General features: G+C 38.2%; 1 long non-coding RNA gene and 1 other non-coding gene across 2 annotated transcripts in view; one reads left to right on the top strand and one right to left on the bottom strand.

Annotated features, from left to right (window-relative positions):
* LOC109496072 overlaps window positions 1–26,419 on the bottom strand; it is a 262,538-nt gene that overhangs the window by 192,352 nt on the left and 43,767 nt on the right. The gene's annotated exons all lie outside the window — the stretch shown is intronic.
* LOC111558642 lies at window positions 19,902–20,007 on the top strand. The gene has a single exon (XR_002739723.1). It is a non-coding gene; the product is annotated as a U6 spliceosomal RNA (small nuclear RNA).

Below are 26,419 nucleotides of genomic sequence, written 5' to 3'. Positions count from 1 at the left end.
GTCTTTTGCACATTTCTGTTTTTACAGTCTGTGGGCTCTAGGGCAGAGGGGCCCTAGAGGATGCAGTGAGGGAGACATCCTCACTGTGCTCTGCATCACTTTCCAGGCTCCCCTGAGTCTGGAGGAGGCCAGACTACATGAGCAAACTCAGATGATACCCCCAGCCCCCTAACTCTTTTAAAGCTGCATTATGTAGAAAGCAGTACCATCACACATGGCCATGTCATGATCTATGAGGAGATTGTGTTGCAAGGAATTTATTACCGAAGTAGAGTTCGAAGCCCCTGACAAAACATTTCTAAGTAAACTAGATCAACACAATTTGAAGATGACCATTCATTGAACACTTACTGTGTGTCAGATGTGCTAAGAACTTTACAAACATCTCACTGCCTTCTCATTTAATCTCTAAGATGTACATTTCATTTACTTTCATTTGAAATATAAGAAAATTAGGCCTTGAAGAGGTTGAACAATTTGCCCCAGAGTCTTATAACCACAGGTGTCAGAGCCTGGACAGAAACCCACCTGTGTATCTGGAAATCTTGCACTCTTATCCCGGACACTACGTCTCCCTCACTGCATGCTCTGGTAGGTTTTCATGAACGGCATAGAAAAGGGACACTTTAGAAAAAAACCACAAATTGTATATGAGTGTCCACGTGGGAATGTGTGGCCTATGTGAGAGTGATTTATTGTACGTGTCAAAATGATTTTTAAAAAATGACTAAAAAAAGCCTGTTTTTGAGGCAAAATGAGGGACTAAGAAATATAATTTGCCTTGGGTTCCATTATCTAATTCCTGGATATATTTGGAAAGCAATTCACTTCTGTGTCTTCGATTTAAAAATTAAGGAGAATATTTGACATCTGTCTTTCTTGTAGGATATTTTAAGAAAAACTAAGACGAAACAATCGTAAATATTTCTCAGTTGACGGGTTAATCTGTCACTATCAAGTCATGTTAAAGAGTTCATACTTTAAGTATTAAATTGATGCTGAAGGTTTCCAAGGAGAAGCATAACGTGGCCAAATTAACATTGAGGAGCGGGGGAGGGGGAAGGCATTGGCAGAAATAGGTAGAATGGATCGAAAGAGGCAAAATTTCTTTAAGTTTGTGGAGGTTACAGCAAGTGCGTCAGAAGCACAGAGGCCGGGTGTGAGTTGAGTGGGGAAGATGACGGAAGTGTACGGGGAGAGAAAAAGCACCGGACCTGGGAGCCAGGGGGAGGATGCCGGGTAACCTCACGCTTTCTCAGTCAGAAACGTCAAAACGAAGCAATTATTTGAAACGTCAATCAGGGGACTTAGGATTTGATGGCAATGTGAGATGGGTGTGTAGCAATATTCCTCTTTGTAGCAAACATGTAATAGCTGACTTAGAAATTATTTTTTCCAAGTCCTTTCTAGCTCTATGAAAAAAATTCTGGGTGCTGTTTTAGTTGATATCTGGACTGGGGAGCATCCCTTAAGGCCACGTGCTGAGCTATGGAGTGCGCTGGCTACCAAGAAGATGCGCATGAAAATCTTCTCAGATCATTGTTTCTCTTCCTCGTGGTAGAAATCAGATGAGGATTTGAAAGCTGGTTATAAAATGTGGTTACTGCGTGGCCCTGGCCAAGTTTCTTAAATTCACGGAGTCACGGTTTCTTCATTTGTGGATTTGGAATAATCATAATAATAACCTTAAAGAGATATTATGAGCTTTAAATAAGTACAATCCATGGACAATCAGTGTTCATATTTTACTATTTCATACATTTATGAATGTATAAATTTGTTTATTTATTTATTTATAAATTATTTTATATTTATAAATATTTATATTTATATAATTTATATATAATTATTATATAATATAATTATATATAACAATATATATCAATATTATAATTAAATAATTATATATATAAATTATTTATATTTATTTATTTATAAATTATTTTATATTTATAAATATTTATATTTATATAATTTATATATAATTATTATATAATATAATTATATATAACAATATATATCAATATTATAATTAAATAATTATATATATAAATTATTTATATTTATTTATTTATAAATTTATGTACGATATTTATGTATCGTTTATTATATATGAAATTTCATACATTTATGTATGTATGAGTATCAGTTACTGTATGTTGAAGAATGAAATCTGCTGTGAAAGATTATGAAGGTCAAGGGAGACATAGCCCCATAAAGATCTGCTTAGACTGCTTTTGCTATTCCCTAGATAATATTTATTTGTATCAAAAGATATAGGAAGACTAAATTAACTAGCACCTAATTACTCACTTTTCTGGGTTGGATTTTAGAAAGAAGTTTGAATCTCTTGAGTTAAAAGGACTTACTTTGCTTTTGGCTTTTTAAGTTTATTTATTTATTTGTGAGAGAGACTGAGCACGGGAGGGGCAGGGAGAGAGGAACAGAGAATCCCAGGCAAGCAGGCTCTGTTCGGCCAGCACAGAGCTCGATGCAGGGCTCGAACCCATGAGTTGTGAGATCATGACCTGAGCAAAAACCAAGAGTTGGATGCCTAACCGACTGAGCCACCCAGGTGTCCCAAGTTAGAAGAACTTTCAAGGAAAAACAATTAACATGCATCAGTACCAAATCAGAGCTGTGACTAAAACATGAAATGAAGAGCAATGTTAAGAAAGATCGTAAGATTCCGTAGAAATACTGATGCAACAATGTCCACGGTCCCAGCACTCTCTCCTTCTGAAACGATCACTATTACCAATGGGGCACTTGGGTGGCCAGTCAGTTGAGTGTCCCTTCGGCTCAGGTCATGATCTTACTGTGCTCTGTGCTGACAGCTCAGAGCCTGGAGCCTGCTTCGGATTCTGTGTCTCCCTCTCTCTCTCTGTCCCTCCCCCATTCATGCTCTGTCTCTCTCAAAAATAAAAATAACCATTAAAAAATCTTTTAAAACTGTCACTATTACCAGAAAAGAACCTGATGCCTTTCCTGAGCCCTGTCTTTCTCTGCTGCTCAACCTTGCACCTTAGTTTTACCTCCAACATTTTAAAAAGCAACATTTACATATCAATCCATGACCTAAATCTAAGTCCTGGGAGTGGTGCTGATAGATTATTCCTCTCTCACCCTGAATTCCATCACCTACTGAATATTATCCCATCAACAAGGACTGCGTTTTCTAGTATGTTTTGAATCCTTTCCTTCTTGGGGACTGCATTTGTTGAGACCCATATAATTTCATGTCCCAATAACTGGGGCAACATCCTAATTGGTCTGCCTGTTTCCCATCTTCTACTCCTCAAACCTATCTCCTCATGCTCTTAGAGGATATTCTAGAAAGCCATGTTACTTCCATACTAAAAGTTCTTGAATGATTCCCATTATCTGTGGCAGTATTTCTTGAGCATGCTTGATCACAAAAACCATAAAACATTTAGATTTTGTGTCCTGACCCTAGAATCTTCAGAGGGATTCTTACCATCAGAGAAGTTTGGGAAATGTTGACATTAAATATTGCCAAATAGTGTCTAGATTCACTTTGTAGGGTACACACGTTCTCCAATACCTCATTCCTACTTATGTCTCCAGTTTCATCCTATTTCCTGTCTTGAACCTCCTTCCACATATGCTCCCATCCCACCATTGCCCACCATTTAGTTGGGTCACCTTCTCTCCTCTGTGCTCATGTAGTGTTCAGAGCATTCTTCTATCACTGCACTTAGTTATAGTCAATTATCACTTGCCATGATTGACAGTAGTTTAAATCCCTGTTACTCACTGATAGCCTTGCTTTTTCACTCAGTGTTTCTAGATGCATCCAACAGAAACTGACCATGGTGAACTTACCCAAAAGGATAATTCACTGAAAGGCAGAGTAGCTCACAGAACTGACAGAAAAGTGAGAGAAATAGGCTGCAGAAAACAGGCAAGAATCAAGAAAGGCTAGACAGCCAAGGTCACTCATAGGAACTATCTTCTTACCAACTCTGATAACTGCTGTTGACCACTTGGTGTTGCCAGAGTTGGATTCCTGATATGCCTGCTCTATTCACAGAAAACTTCGCAGCTGACCTTGTGTCTCAAGTCCCAATCAGAGGCATCTCTTTGACCTAAGTCATATGTTCACATTATTTAAAAAAAAATTGGGGGGCACCTGAGTGGCTCAGTTGGTTAAGCGTCCGACTTCAGCTCAGGTCATGATCTCCCAGTTCGTCGGTTCGAGCCCTATGTCGGGCTCTGCACTGACAGCTCAGAGCCTGGAGCCTGCTTCAGATTCTGTGTCTCCCTCTCTCTCTGCCCCTCTCCCACTCACACTCTGTCTCTCTTTCTCTCAAAAATAAAATTTTTAAACAAATTTTAAAAAATTAAAAAAAATTTTTAACGTTTATTCATTTTTGAGAGGCAGAGAGAGACAGAGTGAGCAGGGGAGGAGCAGAGAGAGAGGGGAACACAGAATCTGAAGCAGGCTCCAGGCTCTGAGCTGTCAGCGCAGAGCCCAACACAGGGCTCGGGCCCACAAACTGTGAAATCATGACCTGAGCTGAAGTCAGATGCTTAACCCACTGAGCCACCCAGGCACCCCAGCACGTGTTCACATTCTAACTGACTTGTTCTTAAAGTGTGATTCCTAACTGGTAGCATCGATATTTCCTGGAAACTTGTTAGAAATGTAAATTCTCAACCCCTCAGGAGGTGGGGTCCAGCAATCTATGTTTTAAAAAGCCTTCTATGTAAGCCTGTGTACCCCTGCTAAGGTTTGATAGCATATATGCAATCACTACAACAGGGCAGGAGGAAACAGTGTTTGGCCTCTTCACGTCCAGAGTGGGACCAATGCCCACATGCTGGGGATTACCAAAAGAGAGGAAGGATGTTCAGATGTTGAACAGAGAAGAAACAAAAGAGAGGAAGGATGTTCAGATGTTGAACAGAGAAGAAACAAAAGAGAAAGGATGTTCAGATGTTGAATAGCAAAGAAACAAAACTAATAAGAAGTGTGTACCTACAGTATATTTTTTATAACCCCTCAATTTCAGGAAGAGTATGATTTTGCCTAAATACTAGAACAATCCAAACTCAATAATACCAGGCCCTGTGTCACTGCATTCCACATTTTATTACCTCTCCTGTCAACAGTAAATACCTGAGGTCCATTTCAATTCCATTGGCATGAACATGCTCTCACATCTTAAAATCAGATGCAAAAGTAATTTTCATTATTGGGCTGTTTTAATATCACCTATTGATTGATGCTTTGTCTACAACTCAGATGAATAAAGGGTGTTGCTTCTCCTGACAGTTGTTTCTACAGAGTTTATAGTGTTAGCCATGAGAATGTTTGATTTTGATTTAGCTGACATCTCAAAACACCCATTGGGCCTATTTGGCCTTATCAACCTCCAAAAGAAATATTATTTACACAACTCTGTTTACTTTGGTGCATAATAAAGCATCATTCCAGTTGAAAATAGTAATCTTATTACTTGTTTTGTTATTAAAAATATTTATCAAATGCAATAAATATTAGGGAATAGTTACTGAGTACTTGCCCGTTGCCACATGCTAGGCACCATTTTGAGTTCTTTATATGTACTAAGTTGTTTTTTGGCACAACCCCAGCAGTTCAGTACTAATGTTATCCCCATTTTCATATAAGGCAAATGAGAAAGAGTAGGATTAAGCAACTTTGACAAAGTGAGGCAGCTAGTAGGTAGGTGGTGGAGCTGGGATTTTATTCTAGGCAGTGGCTTTGCACTAGACATCCTAACCATAATGTGACCAACCATCCCAGTGTTGCCAGGACTGAGAGGCTTCCCAGGATACAGGACATTCAGTGTTAAAACTGGGATAGTCCCAGGCTATTCTTACACACCAAGATGATTGGTCACACTGCAATTCCCATGCTGTTCTACAAAAGAAATTTGTCTTCCTTCCCCTTCAAGGGCATTATAATATATCAAGCTGATGGCTGATACCCATAGGTCCAAACAGTGGACCAATGTGGCTGGACAGGGGCATGAGGGTCTCCGGTGTCTCTATTCCACTTTCATCATTCCAGAGTGTCCATCACTTAAGGTCATCACTTAACATCTCCTTTTAGGAGACAAAGCCCACTCTGAAAAGCTTTGCTGTTCTGGAGATACCCCTGGACTTCCCCAAATATTCCAGTACAAACTAGGGCAAGAGATTCCAAGAATTTGATTCAGTACACACTGCTCCAGTGTTTTTCTTCAGAAGTACATGAAACTCTTAACAAAAATGTCACTGGTGAGTTTCGAGTTAGGAGTTATAATGGGATAACAGAACAAGGAACTGAAGAGAAGGAGAGCAAGGAAAGAAAGCTAGAACAAAAAGATTTAGTGGTGAGTTAGGTTACTCAGCAGTTTAATACTGAAGAAGAGAGCACACACGGTGTTCCTCAAACACAGACTTCATTTTACAGCTGCACAGAGGGGAATGTGCCAGAAGTACCCATCTGCAGACCAAGGTGGTGTCAATAATTCTCACCTCTAAGCCCTAGGAAGGACCAACCTTCAACCTCTTAATGTGAAACTGTGAGAAGTTTCTTCTTGATTGTGATCCTTCTATTAACTGAGCTACCTAAATACCGAGCTTTATTTTTTTTTGTTTTAAAAAAAGAAATACTTAATTTTCTATAAAAATCTTTGAGTTGCCCTAAGTGTAAAAGTTAACCTGTGTTTCACAAATATTTGGGGGTTTTTTGTTGTTCTTTTTTTCTCCAAATTTTTATTTAAATTGTAGTTAGTGAACATACAGTGCAATATTGGTTTTGGGAGCATAATTCAGTGATTCATCACTTACATACAACACCCAGTGCTCATCATAACAGGTGCCCTCCCAATACCTATCACCCATCTAACCCATCCCCCACCCATCTTCCTCTATCAACCCTCATTTTGTTCTCTATATTTAAGAGTCTTTCATGGTTTGTTTCCCATGTCTTGCCCCCCCCATATGTTTATCTGTTTCGTTTTTAAAATTCCACATATGAGTGAAATCAAATGGTATTTGTCTTTCTCTGATTGACTTATTTTGCTTAGCATAATACACTCTAGTTCCATCCACATTGTTGTAAATGGCAAAGTTCCATTCTTTTTGATGGCTGAGTAATATTCCATTATATATATACATATGTGTGTGTATATATATAAGTATATATACACACACACACATATGAATGGATAAGGAAGGTGTGGTGTATATGTGTGTGTGTATACACATATATATGTGTATACACACACACACACACACACACACACACATATACACCACACCTTCCTTATCCATTCATCAGTTGATGGACATTTGGGCTCTCTCCATAGCTTGGCTGTCATTGATAATGCTGCTATAAACATTAGGGTGCATGTCCCTTTGAACCTGTTAAATAGTATAATTTAAAATAGAGGCTCCTTGACTAATCTTTTCTGTCCTCTCTCTCATCTCCACAGACAATCCCTTTAACTATTTACCTGTTTCCTGTAGTAGTTAATTCTCTAAAGGCTATTATCTCTAAATAACCTTATGCAGCCAATTCTAGATTTTTCAATTTTTATGCTATCTATTGACTTCCTACTCTGTTGAGACATGTCTGTTTGTTGGTTAATATGAAGAAAATGTAGGCCCTCAGAGGTCCCTGGATAACACCTTGAGAACCACTGTGGTTGATCTTTGATAATTTCTCCTTTTCAATTTTATTATTCTCTCTTTAAGGAATTTCATTAGTTATCTGTTAGAGGTCATATATTGATATTCCATAACTAAATATTCCCCCTCTATTTTATCATTCTTAATCTTTTTACAATGCTTTCTAGAACATTTTTTCAATTTGAATTTCTACTGATCCATAGTTTTTTGTGCATGTGGGAAAAATTTTCAAACAGGTCTTTCTTGTTTCCAGATAATTATTAGCATACTATTTCTCCCCTTTTTCTTTTTCTTTATTTTTTAATATGAAATTTATTGTCAAATTGGTTTCCATACAACACCCAGTGCTCATCCCAACAGGTGCCCTCCTCAATGCCCATCACCCCCTTTCCACTCCCTCCCACCCACCATCAACCCTCAGTTTATTCTCAGTTTTTAAGAGTCTCTTATGCTTTGGCTCCCTCCCTAACTTTTTTTTTTTCCTTCCCCTCCCCATGGTCTTCTGTTAACTTCCTCAGGATCCACATAAGAGTGAAAACATATGGTATCTGTCTTTCTCTGTATGACTTATTTCACTTAGCATAACACTCTCCAGTTCCATCCATGTTGCTACAAAAGGACATATTTCATTCTTTCTCATTGCCAAGTAGTATCCCATTGTATATATAAACCACAATTTCTTTATCCATTCATCAGTTGGTGGACATTTAGGCTCTTTCCATAATTTGGCTATTGTTGAAAGTGCTGCTATAAACATTGGGGCACCAGTGCCCCTATGCATCAGCACTCCTGTATCCCTTGGGTAAATTCCTAGCAGTGCTATTGCTGGGTCATAGGGTAGATCTATTTTTAATTTTTTGAGGAACTCCACACTGTTTTCCAGAGCAGCTGCACCAATTTGCATTCCCACCAACAGTGCAAGAGGGTTCCCGTTTCTTCACATCCTCTCCAGCATCTGTAATCTTCTGATTAGTTCATTTCAGCCACTCTGATGGGCATCAGGTGGTATTTGAGTGTGGTTTTGATTTGTATTTCCCTGATGAGGAGCAACATTGAGCATCTTTTCATGTGCCTGTTGGCCATCTGGATGTCTTCTTTAGAGAAGTGTCTATTCATGTTTTCTTCCCATTTCTTCACTGAATTATTTGCTTTTCAGGTGTGGAGTTTGGTGAGTTCTTTATAGATTTTGGATACCAGCCCTTTGTCTGATATCCCATTTGCAAATATCTTTTCCCATTTTGTCAGTTGCCTGTTAGTTTTGTTGTTTCCTTTGCAGTGCAGAAGATTTTTTATCTTCATGAGGTCCCAATAGTTCATTTTTGCTTTTAATTCCCTTGCCTTTGGAGATGTGTCGAGTAAGAAATTGCTGCAGCTGAGGTCAAAGAGGTTTTTTCTTGCTTTCTCCTTTGGGGTTTTGATGGTTTCCTGTCTCACATTCAGGTCCTTTATTCATTGGAGTTTATTTTTGTGAATGGTGTAAGAAAGTGGTCTAGTTTCATCCTTTTGCCTGTTGCTGTACAGTTCTCCCAACACCATTTGTTAAAGAGACTGTCTTTTTTCCATTGGATATTCTTTCCTGCTTTGTCAAAGATTAGTTGGCCATACTTTTGTGGGTCCATTTCTGGAGTCTCTATTCTATTCCATTGTTCTATGTGTCTGTTTTTGTGCCAATACCATGCTGTCTTGATGATTATAGCTTTGTAGTAGAGGCTAAAGTCTGGGATTGTGATGCCTCCCGCTTTGGTCTTCTTCAATATTACTTTGGCTATTCAGGGTCTTTTGTGGTTGTATACAAATTTTAGGATTGCTTGTTCTAGCTTCGAGAAGAATGCTGGTGCAATTTGATTGGGATTGCATTGAATGTGTAGAGAGCTTTGGGTAATATTGACATTTTAACAATATTTATTCTTCCAATCCATGAGCATGGAATGTTTTTCCATTTCTTTATATCTTCTTCAATTTCCTTCATTAGCTTTCTATAGTTTTCAGCATACAGATCTTTTACATCTTTGGTTAGGTTTATTCCTAGGTATTTTATGATTTCTGGTGCAATTGTGAATGGGGTCAGTTTCTTTATTTGTCTTTCTGTTGCTTCATTATTAGTGTATAAGAATGCAACTGATTTCTGTACATCGATTTTCTATCCTGCAACTTTGCTGAATTCATGTATCAGTTCTAGCAGACTTTTGGTGGAGTCTACCGGGTTTTCCATGCATAATATCATGTCATCTGCAAAAAGTGAAAGCTTGACTTCATCTTTGCCAATTTGATGCCTTTGGTTTCCTTTTGTTGTCTGATTGCTGATGCTAGAACTTCCAACACTATGTTAAAACAGTGGTGAGAGTGGACATCCCTGTTGTGTTCCTGATCTCAGGGGGAAAGCTCTCAGTTTTTCCCCATTAAGGATGATATTAGCTGTGGGCTTTTCATAAATTGGCTTTTATGATGTTTAAGTATGTTCCGTCTATTCCGACTTTCTCGAGGTTTTTTATTAAGAAAGGATGCTGAATTTTGTCAAATACTTTTTCTGCATTGATTGACAGGATCATATGGTTCTTATCTTTTTCTTTTATTAATGTGATGTATCACATTGATCGATTTGTGAATGTTGACCCAGCCCTACAGCCCAGGAATGAATCCCACTTGATCATGGTGGGATCAATAATTCTTTTTGATCAACAATTCTTTTTATATGCTGTTGAATTCTATTCGCTAGAATCTTGTTGAGAATTTTTGTATCCACATTCATCAGGGATATTGGCCTGTAGTTCTCTTTTTTTTGCCGGGTCTCTGGTTTGGGAATCAAAGTAATGCTGGCTTCATAGAATGAGTCTGAATGTTTTCTTTCCCTTTCTATTTTTTGGAACAGCTTGAGAAGGATAGGTATTATCTCTGCTTTAAATGTGTGGTAGAATTCCCCAGGGAAGCCATCTGCTCCTGGACTCTTATCTGTTTGGAGATTTTTGAGAGCTGATTCAATTTCTTCACTGGTTATGGGTCTGTTCAACTTTTCTATTTCTTCCTATTTGAGTTTTGGGAGTGGGTGGGTGCTTAGGAATTTGTCCATTTCTTCCAGGTTTTCCAATTTGTTGGCATATAATTTTTCATAGTATTCCCTGATAATTGCTGGTATTTCTGAGGATTGGTTGTAATAATTCCATTTTCATTCATGATTTTATCTATTTGGGTCCTCTCCCTTTTCTTTTTGAGAAGCCTGGCTAGAGGTTTACCAATTTTGTTTATTTTTTCAAAAAACCAACTCTTGGTTTCATTGATCTGCTCTACATTTTTTTTAGATTCTATATTGTTTATTTCTGCTCTGATCTTTATTATTTCCCGTCTTCTGCTGGGTTTGGGGTGTCTTTGCTCTTCTGCTTCTACTTCCTTTAGGTGTGCTGTTAGATTTTGTATTTGAGGTTTTTCTTGTTTCTTGACATAGGTCTGGATTGCAGTGTATTTTCCTCTCAGGACTGCCTTTGCTGCATCCCAAAGCATTTGGATTGTTGTATTTTCATTTTCATTTTTTTCCATATATTTTTAAATTTCTTCTATAATTGCCTGGTTGACCCATTCATTCTGTAGTAGGGTGCTCTTTAACCTCATGTTTTTGGAGGTTTTCTAGACTTTTTCCTGTGGTTGATTTCAAGTTTCATAGCATCGTGGTCTGAAAGTGTGCTTGGTATGATCTCAATTCTTTTATACTTATGAAGGGCTGTTTTGTGGCCCAGTATGTGATCTATCTTGGAGAATGTTCCATGTGCACTTGAGAGTAAAGTATATTCTGTTGCTTTGGGATACAGAGTTCTAAATATATCTGTCAAGTCCATCTGGTCCAGTGTATCATTCAGGGCCCTTATTTCTTTATTGATCCTGTGTCTAGATGATCTATCCATTGTTGTAAGTGGGGTATTAAAGTCCCCTGCAATTGCCACATTCTTATCAATAACCTTGCTTATGTTTGTGATTGTTTTATATATTTGGGGGCTCCCATATTCGGCGCATAGACATTTATAATTGTTAGCTCTTCCTGATGGATAGACCCTGTAATTATTATATAATGCCCTTCTTCATCTCTTGTTACAGCCTTTAATTTAAAGTCTAGGTTGTCTGATATAAGTATGGCTACTCCAGCTTTATTTTGAGTTCCAGTAGCATGCTAAATAGCTCTCCATCTCCTCACTGTCAATCTGAAGGTGTCCTCAGGTCTAAAATGAGTCTCTTGTAGACAGCAAATAGATGGGTCTTGTTTTTTTATATCCATTCTGATACCCTATGTCTTTTGGTTGGAGCATTTAGTCCATCTACATTCAGTGTTATTATTGAAAGATATGGGTTTAGAATTGTGATGTCTGTAGGTTTCATGCTTGTAGTGATGTCTCTGGTACTTTGTAGTCCTTGCAACATTTCACTCACAGAATCCCCCTTAGGATCTCTTGTAGGGCTGGTTTAATGGTGATGAATTCCTTCAGTTTTTGTTTGTTTGGGGAAATCTTTATCTCTCCTTCTATTCTGAATGACAGACTTGCTGGATAAAGGATTCTTGGCTGCATATTTTTTTCTTCATCACATTGAAGATTTCCTGCCATTCCTTTCTGGCCTGCCAAGTTTCAGTAGATAGGTCTGCTACTATTCTTATGTGTCTACCTTTGTCAGTTAAAGCCTGTTTATCCCAAGCTGCTTTCAGAATTTTCTCTTTATCCTTGTATTTTGCCAGTTTCACTATGATATGTCATGCAGAAGATCGATTCAAGTTACATCTGAAGGGAGTTCTCTGTGCCTCTTGGATTTCAATGCCTTTTTCTTTCCCCAGGTCAGTGAAGTTCTCAGCTATGATTTGTTCAAGTATACCTTCAGCCCCTTTCTCTCTCTCTTCCTCTTCTGGAATTCCTATTATACGGATATTGTTCCGTTTGATTGGATCACTTAGTTCTCTAATTCTCCCCTCATACTCCTGGATTTTTTTTAGCTTTTTCTCAGCTTCCTCTTTTTCCATAATTTTATCTTCTAATTCACCTATTCTCGCCTCTACCTCTTCAATCCATGCTATGGCCACCTCCATTTAATTTTGCACCTCATTTATAGCATTATTTAGCTCCTCATGACCATTTCTTAGTCCCTTGATCTCTGTAGCAATCGATTCTCTGCTGTCCTCTATGCTTTTTTCAAGCCCAGCGTTTAATTTTATAACTATTTTTCTAAATTCTTGTTCCATTGTATTGCTTAAATCATTTTTGACCAATTCGTTAGCTGTTGCTACTTCCTGGAGTTTCTTTTGAGGAGAATTCTTCCGTTTTGCCATTTTGGATAGTCCCTGGAGTGGTGCAGAACTGCAGGGAACTTCCCCTGTGCTGTCCTGAATAACTTGCATTGGTGGGTGGGGCCACAGTCAGACCCAATGTCTGTCCCCAGCCCACCACTGACACCACAGTCAGACTGGTGTGTACCTTATCTTCCCCTCTCCCAGGGGCAGGACTCACTGTGGAGTGTTGTGGCCCCTGTCCGGGCTACTTGCACACTGCCAGGCTTGTGGTGCTGCTTCAATGGGATCTGGCCAAAGGCTTATTAGCCAGGGTGGATCCACAAGGTGCACAGGGGCGGGAGGGGCAGGCTTAGCTCCCTTTGCTGAAGGTGGTCCCCTGCAGGAGGGGCCCTGCAGCACCAGGAGGGAGGCAGACCTGTCAGAGGGATGGATCCACAGAAGCACAGCATTGAGGGTTTGTGTGGTGCAAGCAAGTTCAGTGATAGGAACCGTTCCCTTTGGAATTTCAGTTGGGGGATGGGAGAGGAAGATGGCGATGGCCAGCACCTTTGTTCCCCGCCAAGCTGAGCTCTGTCCTCCAGAGTTCAACAAATCTCCCTCCTGGTGTTCTCTCGCCCTCCCGCTCTCCGAGCAGAGCTGTTGACTTATAACATTCCAGATGTTAAGTCCCGCTGGCTGTCAGAACTCACTCCATCTGGCCCCTCCACTTTTGCAAGCCAGACTTGGGGGCTCTGCCTTGCTGGGTGGGCTGGCTGCCCCTTCACCGCCCCAGCTCCTTCCCGCCAGTCTGTGTAGCGCGCGCCGCCTCTCTGCCCTTCCTACCCTCTTCCGTGGGCCTCTTGTCTAGGCTTGGCTCCAGAGAGTCCATTCTGCTAGTCTTCTGGCAGTTTTCTGGGTTATTTAGGCAGATGTGGGTGGAATCTAAGCGATCAGCAGGACACGGTGAGCCCAGCGTCCTCCTACACTGCCATCTTCCCAGGTCTCCAATTGCTCTGCCCCTCTATTTTTAATGGATGAAAATTTCTGGTGAAATGTTCTAAGGATACCGTTGAGAGTTTTTAAAAAATTCTTTTCTAGTCCTTGTATTATTTCTATTATTTTCTATTTGTGTATTTGTATTTACACAACTCTGTTTACTTTGGTGTACAATAAAACATCTTTCCAATTGAAAATAGTAATATTATTACTGGTTTTGTTATTAAAATACTTACCAAATGCAATAAATGTTAGGAAATATTTATTGAGTGCTTGCCACATTGATGACATTCAATAGTCATCTGTTTTTTAGACTGAGGCAACAGAAAGCTGATTGGGAGTCCTGGATATGTGGGTGGGACTTGTCAATTATCAGACATTTGTCCAGTCATCTCACCACAGACACTTAAATGCCTGAATGGGGTGGGCTTTATTTGGAGGGCATTGTTATCTTTATAGAAGAGTGCTTCACTCCTGGCCTGGAGAGGAAGTAATGTACGTGGGAAGTCCAAACCCTGAGACAGTCCAGAGATCTGTGGGGATGGTCAGCAACCTTTCTGGCTGTATTTTGATTATATGCTACCTAGTGGTATCTCTCTCCTCCTTCAGTCAGTTCCTATTCCTCCACTTGCTTCCTATTTTCTTGAAATTTCTCTGCATCCCATGTTGGCAGGTATTCTTACTCCATCATTTTTACTGTAAATGCATGTTCTCAGACTGACATCTATAAGCAGAACAATGCTCTCTTTTACTTTTTTATTTACAATTGCTGTGATAATACTTTGCATTTACTTGTCTTCAAAACACCTTCCCATTTGTTATTTTACTTTATCCCTATAATGCTCTCCAGAAGAAAGTGCAAACTATAGCTATTTTCATATCTAATCTCTGGATGATAAAATAAAATGAAAGAAAAGTCTCTTTTTTTTTCAATTTGAGACATATTTTATCAAGCTCTCTTTTTTAACATATTTATTTTTTATTTTGATTCCAGTATAATTAACATACAGTGTTACATTAGTTCAAGGTGTACAATATAGTGATTCAATAATTCTATACATTGTTCAGTGCTCATCTCGATAAGCGCACTCTTATTCCCCATCATCTGCTTCACCCATTCCCCCACTCACCTCCCCTATGGTGTTTGTTTGCTCTCTATATTTAAGGGTCTGTTTTTAGGTTTGTCTCTTTTTTTTCTTTCTTTGTTTTGTTTCTTAAATTCCACATATGAGTGAAATCATATAGTAGTTTTCTTTCTCTGACTTATTTCACTTGATAGTATACCCTCTAGATCCATCCATGTTGGATATGGCAAGATTTCATTCTTTTTATGGCTGAATAATATTCTGAGCAGTGTGTGTGTGTGTGTGTGTGTGTGTGTATGTATACATATCACATCTTATTCACTCATCTATTGATGGACACTTGGGGTGCTTCCATAATTTGGCTATTGTAAATAATGTTTAAATAAACATAGAGGTACATATATCCTTTCAAATTGTTGTTTTTGTATTCTTCGAGTAAATACCCAGTAGTGCAATGTACTGGATCATAGGGTAATTCTATTTTTAATTTTTTGAGCAACCTCCATGCCATTTTCCACAGTGGCTGCACCAGTTTGCATTCCCGCCAACAGTGCCCCAGAGTTCTTTTTTCTCTACATCATCACCAACACTTATTGTTTCTTGTGTTTTAGATTTTAGCCATTCTCACAGGTGTGAGGTGATGTCTCATTGTAGTCTTGATTTGCATTTTCCTGATGATGAATGGTGTTGAGCACCTTTTCATGTGTCTATTGACCATCTGGATGTCTTCCTTAGAGAAATGTCTGTTCATGTCTTCTTCCCATTTTTAAATTTGATTATTTGGTTTGGGGGTATGGAGTTATAGAAGTCCTTTATATATTTTGGATACTAACCCTTTATCAGATATGTCATTTGCAAATACCTTCTCCCATTCGGTAGGTTGGCTTTTTTGTTTTGTTGTTTCCTTTGCCATGCAGAAGCTTTTTATTTTGATGTAGTCCCAATAGTTTATTTTTGGTTTTGTTTCTCTTGCCTCATGGGACATATCTAGAAAAATGTCCTTTAGCTGATGTGAGAAACATTACTTCCTGTCCTCTCTTCTAGGATTTTTATGGTTTCAGGTCTAACATTTAGGACTTTAATCCATTTTGGTTTATTTTTGGGTATGGTTTAAGAAAGTGGTCCAGTTTCATTCTTGTTCGTGTAACTGCCCAGTTTTCACAACAGCATTTGTAAAAGAGACCATCTTTTTTCCATTGCATATTCTTGTCTCTTTTGTCAAAATTCAATTGACTATATAAGAGTGGGTTTATTTCTGGGTTCTCTCTTCTGTTCCACTGATCTATGTGTCTATTTTTGTGCCAGTACTGTTTTGATTACTAAAGCTTTGTTGTGTATTTTGAAATCTGGATACTTCCAGTTTTGTTCTTCTTTTTCAAGACTGCTGTAGCTATTTGGGGTCTTTTGTGTTTCCGCACAAATTTTTGGATTATTTGTCCTAGTTCTATACAAAAAAAAAAAAAAGCTATTGGTATTTTGATAGGGATTCCATTGAATTTGCAGATTGCTTTGGGTAGAATCGACATTTTAACAGTATTTGTTCTTCCAATCCATGAGCATGGAACATCTTCCGTTTATTTGTGTCATCTGCAATTTCTTTCATCAACATTTATAGTTTCAAAGGACAAGTCTTTCACCTCCCTGGTTAAATTTATTCCTGGGCATTTTATTATTTTTGGTAAAATTGCAAATAGGACTATTTTCTTAATTTATCTTTCTGCTACTTCATTATTAGTATATAAAAATGCAATGGATTTCTGTATATTGATTTTGTATCCTGTGACCTGATTTATTGAATTTAGTAATAAATAAATTCATTTATTTATTTTTTTGGTGGAGTTTTTAGGGTTTTCTGTACACAGTATCATGGCGTCTTCTTCCTTACCAATTTCAAAAGGTCATTCTATATTAGCTCAAAATGAAACAATCATTTAATTTGCTCATAAATCTTCAATTTCAGCAGAACTTAATAAAGGCAACTCATCTCTTCTCCATGCAGTGTTAGCTGGGACAGCTCAACTAAAGCTCAAGGGTCTTGTTCCAAGTTGGTGTAATCACATGACTGGCAAGTTGGTACTGGCTATTGGTTCCTGTCCAGTGGGGGACTTGTGCTTCCTCATAGCATGGTGGTTGGGTTTCAGAGAAAGAGACGGGTAGTGCAAGCTACCAAACCATCACAACATATAGGCTGGAGTCTGTTGGTCAGAAAGTTACAGACATTGGACTCAAGGGAAAGTGCACCTGTTCATGGGAGGAGTGCTGGATAATTCTGGGGCCATGTTTTGAAACCACAAGTGTGGTGATGTTTGAATTAGCATTTTTCTTATTATGAGTGCAACTGAACATCTTTTTACAAATCTAAAGGTTATATTCAGTATATATATATATATATATATATATATATATATATATATATATATGCTGAAATGTCTGTACATACCCTCTGCCTATTTTCTTCATATTTGTTTAGCATTTTCTTATTTTTTTCAAGGATATTTTTATATAAGAGAAGGGTGAGCCTTTCCTTTGTAATAGTAATTATAAGCAATATTTCCTAGTTTTTATGTGTTCATAATATTTTTGCCTCGTGCAGAAGTTATTTTTTTAATGTGGTTGAATTTTACACTCTTTTGTTTTATGGCTTAAGGATTTGAGTCTATAATTAGAAAGGACGTTCCTTCTTTATAGGAGTTTACTCAAGGTTTTATATATTATTTTTATTGTTTTATTTTTTGCATTTAAACACTGACTCATTTGGAGTAATTTACCTTGATATATGCATGAGGTATGTTTATTTTTCAAAATGAACTAGAGAATTACCCTATGTCTTACCCTTTCATTAAAAAAATACCTAAAAAACTAAAGACAACAAAAGAAAGCAGTTGGCATTTTTATTTGGATCATGGTAAAGAAAACGACACTGGTGATGAAAATGTCTACATGGTATATTTTCTCAGGTATTCATGTATTATTTTGGGCCTTCAGGAGTATTTAAAATGTTTTCACATACAGCTTTTTCATATTGCTTTTTAATTGTTCTTATTTATTTTTAATTTTATTTATTTATTTGAGAGAGAGAGAGAGAGAGAGAGAGAGAGAGAGAGAGAAAGCACACAAGCAGGGGCAAAAAGGGAGAGAGAGAGAAAGAATCTTAAGCAGGCATCATGCTCAGTGTGCATCCTGACATAGGGCTGGATCCCATGACCCAGGAATCATGACCTGAGCTGAAATGAAGAGTTGGACGCTCAACGAGCCACCCAGGGGCTCCTAATTTCTCTTATTTATTATTTTTATTGCATTGCAGTGGAATCTGTTTTTTTTATCTCCTCTTGTAGTGTACCTAAAGCTCTGATTTACCATTATTTTGTGCCCCACTATGTCACTAAATTTTCTTTTGTTTGAAGTAATTTTACAGTTTAATTATATTGCAATGTTTAAGTATGAAATAATATTTTCAGTTATGATCATCTCAACTCCTTTTAATATCGAACCTCTAATTTCTTTTTATTTTCTTAAAAGCTTAATCGTTCCTATTTTAGCCCAATGTTACACCTTAATGTGACAGTGGGCATTATTTAATTTTTCCTGGTGCCAATGGAATGCTTCTTGAGTTTTCCCACAAAATATGATACTAACTCCGTGCTTTTTTCCAGGATTATTCATGATGATCATATGCGATTTCTCCTTGGAACTATCAAATGATGACTTAATGGTTTATAATATTGAATGTTATACTTGCTTCATAGAATGCACTTAGGGACCTCCTCTTTTTCCTATGATCTAAAACAATTTAAATAACATTGGAATTCTATGTCCTCTAAAGGTTTTATAGAATTCTCTGGGAAAACATTTGAAAGAACGAAAGCTACTTGTGTACGTTTTCCATTTCTTCTTTGGAAAGCTATCTGCTTAGATATTTTTTTTTAATCTTTTGGATGAATTTTGGTAAATTATATGTTTCAAAATATATTTTATCCAGGTTTTCAAAGTTATTTGCATAAAAACTTTAATGATTCTTTTTATTTCTTCTTATACTGTGGCTGTATCTTAATATTTGTGGTCTGAGGATTTTATAAGCTCATTTCCATGACCTGAAAGGTTAAAGTATTTCTATTTCTAGTTTTTGAAAAAAATTTTTTTCCATTAAAATATTATTCTCCTGGGCTTTATTTAATTCTTCTCACAACATTCTGCATGAAAGATTTATCCAGATAATAATTCTATCCTCTTATGAATATTAAAGTCTACTTTAACTGGGTTTAAATGAAATTCTTTCCTAGAAGGGCATCTTGGTGATTATGTACTGAGTATTTTAACTGTTCAAATAAGGTCACAAGCTCTTCATAATCCTTCTTGAGAGTGCATAAGACATAGCTCATGCTATAAACAATACTTTAAGAAATTTTAAAGGATTTTATTTAACCTGAAGGAATACCAATAGAGTCCATTAAACATTCCATGAAACTTGAGATTTCATATTAATAACTTAGATTTGTAATTCCCAGTGTTTAGCTCATATACTTCAATAAACATATTCTTTTTTCCCCCACTAGACTTATATTTCTTAAGTTTATTTATTTTGAGAGAGAGAGAGAGAGAGAGAGAGAGAGAGAGAGAGAGAATTTCAAGACTGCCAGCAGGGAGTCTGATGGGGCTCAAACTCAGGAACTTTGAGATCATGACCTGAGCTGAAATCAAGAGTTAAACACTTAACCAAACAGAGCCACCCAGGCGCCCCTAAGCTTTTATTTCTTAGGGGACAATATTAATATTTACTTGAAGTATTTCTTTTCATTTATATAGGGAAGAGAGAATATGTCTCCCTACTTTAACAACACAGAGACAGCATGAGTTACTGCTTTCTTCTCCAGTCTTGTAACACTTGTCTACTTGTTTAAAAAAAATGTAGCAACTGAGTGCTCCATTCTCAGCACACAAAGTAAAATTGGAATGATACAGAGAAGATTAGTATGGCCCTTGTGTAAGGATGAGGTGCAAAAAAATGTAGCAGTTGAGAAAACCAGGGCACTGAGAGGTTTTCTGTCTTTCTCTAGGATACAGTTAATGACTGAGCTGAGTTTAGAGCCAGAGTCCGCGTTTCTCAACTTCCCTCTCAGATCTTACAGTTTAGCAGTGGAGACATATATGTGAGGTGAATCTAAGGAAATGATAATGAAAACCTGAACAGGGCATGGGAGGCTGAGCAAGGTTTGCAGGAGAATGGAAGACTGACTCCCCACAAGAGCAAAGACCCAAGGGGCAGAGAACCCCAGGAGCAAACACCCAGGACTCATCTGGAAGCTGGATAGCATTATACTAAGTAAAACAAGCCAGACAGAGACAGGGGAGCACTGCATGATCTCACTTACATGTGGAATCTAAAATAGTCAAATTCGCGGAAGCAGACAGTAGAATGGCTGTTGCCAGGGGTGAAAGAAATGAGCACAAAGTTTCAAAGGGTACAAAGTTTCAGTTATGCAAGATGAAAGACCACTTGAGATAAAATGTACAGCATAGTGACCATAGTTAACAATACTGTACTATATATCCAAAATTTGCTAAGATGGTAGATCTTGAATTAAGTCACCTCCCCACCCCCCCACCCCCCCCACAGAATGGTTACTATGTAGAGGTGATTGATGAATTATTTAGCTTGATTGTGGTGATCTTTTCACACTGTATACATATATCACAACATCAAGGAGTGCCAGGCTGGCTCAGCTCTTGATCTCGGAGTTGTGTGGTTCAAGCCCCACGTTGAGGGTAGAGCTTACTTAAAAAAGATCAAGTTGTACACCTTAATTATTTTTAATTTTTATATGTCAAAGATAGCTCAATAAAGTTTAAAAAGAAAGAAATTAGATAGCAGAGGTATGGCTGGAGCAGAGGTATATGCCTGGAGGAGGAAGAAAAAAATGAAGAAAAGAGAGGGGGGAGAGATCATGAGAGTTTTTAATCCACAGTGAAGAAATGGAACATTTTCTCCATGTGGCAGGAAGCATTAGACACATCCCTCTCAAGGGATGAGCTAGAGGTCTGGGTTTCAGGGGGTAGAAGGAAACTAACTATATACACTTTATAATGAAGTTTTTATCATGTGCACTGAGTATTTTTAAGAGAGAAAAAAATTCAAGCAAAAATAAGTCATTAAAACCAATACAACAAAGAAGGATTTATCTAAGCAGGCAACCCCCACAAAGGAAAAAGGAAGAATCATGTGTTTATCAGTGAGGGCAAACTTCAGTTAAAAGTTTCATGTATTTTTCAACTTAAAGAGGCTGCTCTCCATGTGGTTCAAAGAAGCAATTCAAGTCTGAGACCTTCTGGGCTATTTCCTCTTTTGTGTAAGGCACAAAGAAAGAAACAAGTTAGCTCAGTGTGAAACATCTCTGAGACTTGAAACAATCAATATGATTTGATAATTCCCTATTAGGCAATAATTCATGCTCCAGAAAGAGGGAGGGAGGGGGAAAGGGGGAGGGAGAGGGAGAGGGAGAGGGAGAGGGAGAGGGGGAGGGGGAGGGAGAGGGGGAGGGGGAGGGGGAGGGGGAGGGGGAGAGGGAGAGGGAGAGGGAGCGGGAGAGGGAGAGGGAGAGGGAGAGGGAGGGAGAGGGAGAGGGAGAGGGAGAGAGAAGGAGAGGGAGAGGGAGAGAGAGACTCAATATCTATGATGCCATATAATCCCATTCATAAATAATAAAGACAAAGACACCCGTTAGAACAGATGCAATGAGGGAGGACAAGTTTAGAGGGGATAATTAATCGAAGTTATCCACCAAGAATGTCAGGTTTCTTGCATTTTTGTGTATAAAGTCAGTGAGTAATCCAGCTAAGAGGGCTTTACCCAAAGTGGCTGGAAAGGATGCTTATAATGAAACACACATACCCCAAACCTAGCTGATAGTAGAGATTTTGTGATTTTTCATCTATGTGTAATAGACAGACTGGATTTTAATAATGTCTGAGTTCTCACAGGAATTCTGGGACAAAGATACCAAGACAAAGTGAAATAAGCCATCTCCACACATAACTATTGCAAAAACCAATATAACTCAGCTTCTTGCCCTGGATTCAATGGCATGAAGATCGCCCTGTACTTTAGAATTCGTACAATTGATACCAGTCTTCAATTAAGCAAGAAATTATACTTTAAAAACCAGCTAGCACTCATTTTTGTGTGTCTCTTTTTTCGCCACAGCATTTGCTGTCTTTTAAGTGAGACCACAGGAAAGGAAAGGAAAGGAAAGGAAAGGAAAGGAAAGGAAAGGAAAGGAAAGGGAGGGGAGGGAAGGAAGGAAAGGGAGGGAAGAGAGGAAAAGGAGCAAAGGAAGGAAGGAAACAAGGAAGAAAGGAAGGAAGGAAAAAACAGGGAGAGAGAAGGAATGAACAAACCAACCACAGATCCTACAGAACGTTCTTCTGTTCTTCTTATTATTTTTTTGTTTCTTCTTTTATTTTCCAATACTGGTAACATTTGTTAAGAAAGTGGTAATGTATTTTTTTAAAAAAATTTTTTTTCAACGTTTATTTATTTTTGGGACAGAGAGAGACAGAGCATGAACGGGGGAGGAGCAGAGAGAGAGGGAGACACAGAATCGGAAACAGGCTCCAGGCTCTGAGCCATCAGCCCAGAGCCCGACGCGGGGCTCGAACTCACGGAGCGCGAGATCGTGACCAGGCTGAAGTCGGACGCTTAACCGACTGCGCCACCCAGGCGCCCCAAAAGTGGTAATGTATTTTAAAGGCTATTATATCTTAATATCAACTTATAATAATAACTCTTCCATTTCAGTTTAGGAATTTTAAGGTAGATGAATGGCCACAGCAGCAAAATTGACAGAGAAGCCTTTCAAGAGAACCAGGAACTACATCTTTAGTGCACCGGCTTGAGTTTTCTGAACATATTGATAGGGACACAAAGCAATGACAGGAATTAGTATTGCCTTTTCCCACATTTTATGGAAGATGCAAAAATGATAAAAAGTCAGCAATTTTGGGGGTGCCTGGATGGCTTAGTGGGTAGAGTGTCAGACTCTTGGTTTAGGCTTAGGTCACAGTCTCATGAGATCAAGCCCCGAGTCAGAGACCATGCTGAGCATGGAGCCTGCTTAAGACTCTTTCTTGCTTTCTTGCTTCTTTCTCTTTCTTTCTTTCTTTCTTTCTTTCTTTCTTTCTTTCTTTCTTTCTTTCTTTCTTTCTTTCTTTCTTTCTTTCTTTCCTTCCTTCCTTCCTCCTTTCCTTTCCTTTCCTTTCCTTTCCTTTCCTTTCCTTTCCTTTCCTTTCCTTCCTCTCTCCTTCTGTCCCTCTTCTCTGCTCATGATCTCTCTTAAAAAATTAAATTAAAAAAGTCAGCAATTATTTTAGCTTCATGGTTAGATTTTCTGTGGTCTGTTAAGTACATCATAGTGATCGTTTTCTTCATCACCCAATTAAAAGAAGGAAAATGCTCTCTAACCAAGAGAAGACAAAATATTTCTAAAATGTTTCTTTGGAAGAATATATTGAAACCAAGAAGCTAATGGAGAAATAAACGGGACTAAATATTACCTATAATTGTTAGCTATACATGTCCTGATAGCCAAGTTGGTGAGTTTCCTCATTAGATCTCACACACAAAATTGATACCTTGCCCATCAAACTATGGAAAGCTGAAAGTGTAAGAAGTAAATGATTCGGGAAAGGTTTCTGTTTTGTTTTGCATTTACATTTAAGTAGTTAGATAGTCATACTTAAATGCTGACTGCTCTTTTGAATGCACAAATAAGACACTATTATATTTAAATGTCAATATCACCCTCCGAACTCTGTCATTTTTATGAATAAGTCTTTCCCTCATTTTTAGGAGCTTAGGGGTTTGCTCCAAGATTCACTTTCATAACTTTTCCCATTTATCAGTAATTTACATTATTTTATTTTTATTTATTTATTTATTTATTTATTTTTTAAATAAACCGGCCTGTGCTTTTTTTTTTTTTAATTTTTTTTTCAACGTTTTTATTTGTTTTTGGGACAGAGAGAGACAGAGCATGAACGGGGGAGGGGCAGAGAGAGAGGGAGACACAGAATCGGAAACAGGCTCCAGGCTCGGAGCCATCAGCCCAGAGCCTGACGCGGGGCTCGAACTCACGGACGGCGAGATCGTGACCTGGCTGAAATCGGACGCTTAACCAACTGCGCCACCCAGGCGCCCCAACATTATTTTAAATTGTTTGTGAGATTCTGACCAAATCTTATGTTTACAGGTGACTATTATTCAATAATGGCAAAAACTGAAATTTTCCCAAGAAGTTTCTAATTAATTTCATGAGTGTTTCCAGCTCACTGCCCTGGATCTCAGTAACCTCATCCATAAAATAAAAAGATTTGGATGGATAATATTTAAGTATAATTCTGTTCCTCAACTATCATTCTTATATTTATATAGTTTTAATGGACTGTTTTTTCTTTCTAACTTGGTGATCTAATTTAATCAGCACCTGAAGAAAGATTTCAACATTTATGATGTTTCACTATCAAATATCCTGTAATTATATCCCCATTTTTCATGTTATTTATTTTGATTGAGATAAAATTGGCATGTAGCATTATATTAGCTTCAGATGTACAACATAATTTGATATGTGTGTATACTGCAAAATGATCGCAGTAATGTGTCATTAACATCTATAACCATACATACTTTTAAAAACTATTTATTTATTTATTTGTCAAGTTAGCTAACACACAGTGTAGTCTTGGCTTCAGGAGTAGGTTCCCATGATTCACCACTTACATACAACACCCAGTGCTCATCCCAACAAGGGCCCTTCTCGATGCCCATCACCCATTTTCCCCACCCTCCTAACCACCACCCCCATCAATCCCATACATACTTATTTTTCTTGTGATGAAAACTTTTAAGATCTACTCTCTTAACAACTTTAAAATATACATGGAATATTTTTTAGCTATAGTCCCACGTTTTAAATGACATTTTCTGTTTCCATCTCTTGGACCACAGAGGATATTTCCTTTGGATGATCCATAAGTTGGCCACATTGGTGAATTTTAATTATCCAAAGTGTTTCTCTGCCTCCATTGAGGCAAAGCTTATTCACTCAGTTCTAACAGTTACCAAAAAAGAAACATCTATGCTTCAGAAGGTCCAAAGGAGAACACCCAAAATGTTAATAGTGATGTAGAGATGACTGTCATGTAAATATGGATAACAAAGTTTAGGAATCAATGCAGAAAGATGATTTGTGAATAGTTAGATTTGGTAATTTGTTTAAAGTTAAATAACTAAAGCTGATAATCACAGGAAGAATACATGAGCGGTGAGCGCAACCATTCAATAACAATAGCATGATATTGGGCTGCCTGGGTGGCTCAGTCGGTTAGGCGACCGACTCTAGGTCACGGGATTGAGCCCCATGTCAGGCTATGCGCTGACAGGGTGATCCTGCTTAAGATTCTCTCTCTTTCCCTCTGCCTCTCTCCCCTGCTCACTCTCTCTCTAAAATTAAAAGAAAAAAAAAAAGCATGATATTGAGAGGGAACCTCATTACACAGAGTTAATTCCACTTAGTGCACCCCTATCTAGTTCCCATTCCATAACCAGAACCCTCAGGGACCTTTAAGTTACTTCTTATCCAACATAAAGGCAGTTACATTAGAAGCGGGAGGCAACGCTGAAGCTCAAATGTAGGGAAATTGGAAGGAAGAATTACATTACACAACCCAGACTAACACTTGACTTCCAAACTGTGGCATGGCAAATAACGTAGTCTGTCCCCCCAATATTTGTTCTCCCTTTATCATAATTGAGATAAAGTGCCAAAAATGGAAAACTCCATTTTTTTTTTTCTGGGCAAATAGTTTAGGAAATTAACAATGCATTTCCCAGTCTCCCTTGTTGTTTGGTGTGGTCATACGATCATGACCATGTTTTGGCCAATGATACGTAAGTGGAAGTTTTCTCTGACAGCATCTCTAGTACTCCTTATGAATGAGCTCGGGCACCCCTGTTGCCGTCTCATCCCTTCCTCCTTTCTGCTTCCTGGAACACAAATGTGATGTCTGTACCTGAGGGTAAGGGCACACACAAGTGAAGGTAACCTGGTAAACTAGTCTCAGAGGCTGAGTCCCTGAGAACACCATGGATCAGTGCTACTTTATCAACCCTGCATTGCGTACCCCTGAACTTGAAAGAAATGAAGTTCTATCTTGGTTAAGCCATTGGTTTTACAGGACCCTAACATGTAGTGAAATCCAGTCTCAACAAATATGGGTGGCAAGTCAAAATATAATGGAATTTTGTAAAAGGCTTATATAGAGCTGGTGTGACAGATACAAAGCTGGGCTCTGAAAGTAACTAGAAAGAGTTCTAAGTTGCTTCTAATCTTCCTGGTTGAGAGCCAGAAGCTCAATTGCCGTCCCACAAGCCATCCCTGTG

The sequence above is a fragment of the Felis catus genome, chromosome F2, assembly GCF_018350175.1.
Source record: "Felis catus isolate Fca126 chromosome F2, F.catus_Fca126_mat1.0, whole genome shotgun sequence".
Lineage (NCBI taxonomy): Eukaryota > Metazoa > Chordata > Mammalia > Carnivora > Felidae > Felis > Felis catus.
Note: the sequence above shows the minus strand (reverse complement) of the source record. Positions and strands in the feature narration are given on the sequence as shown.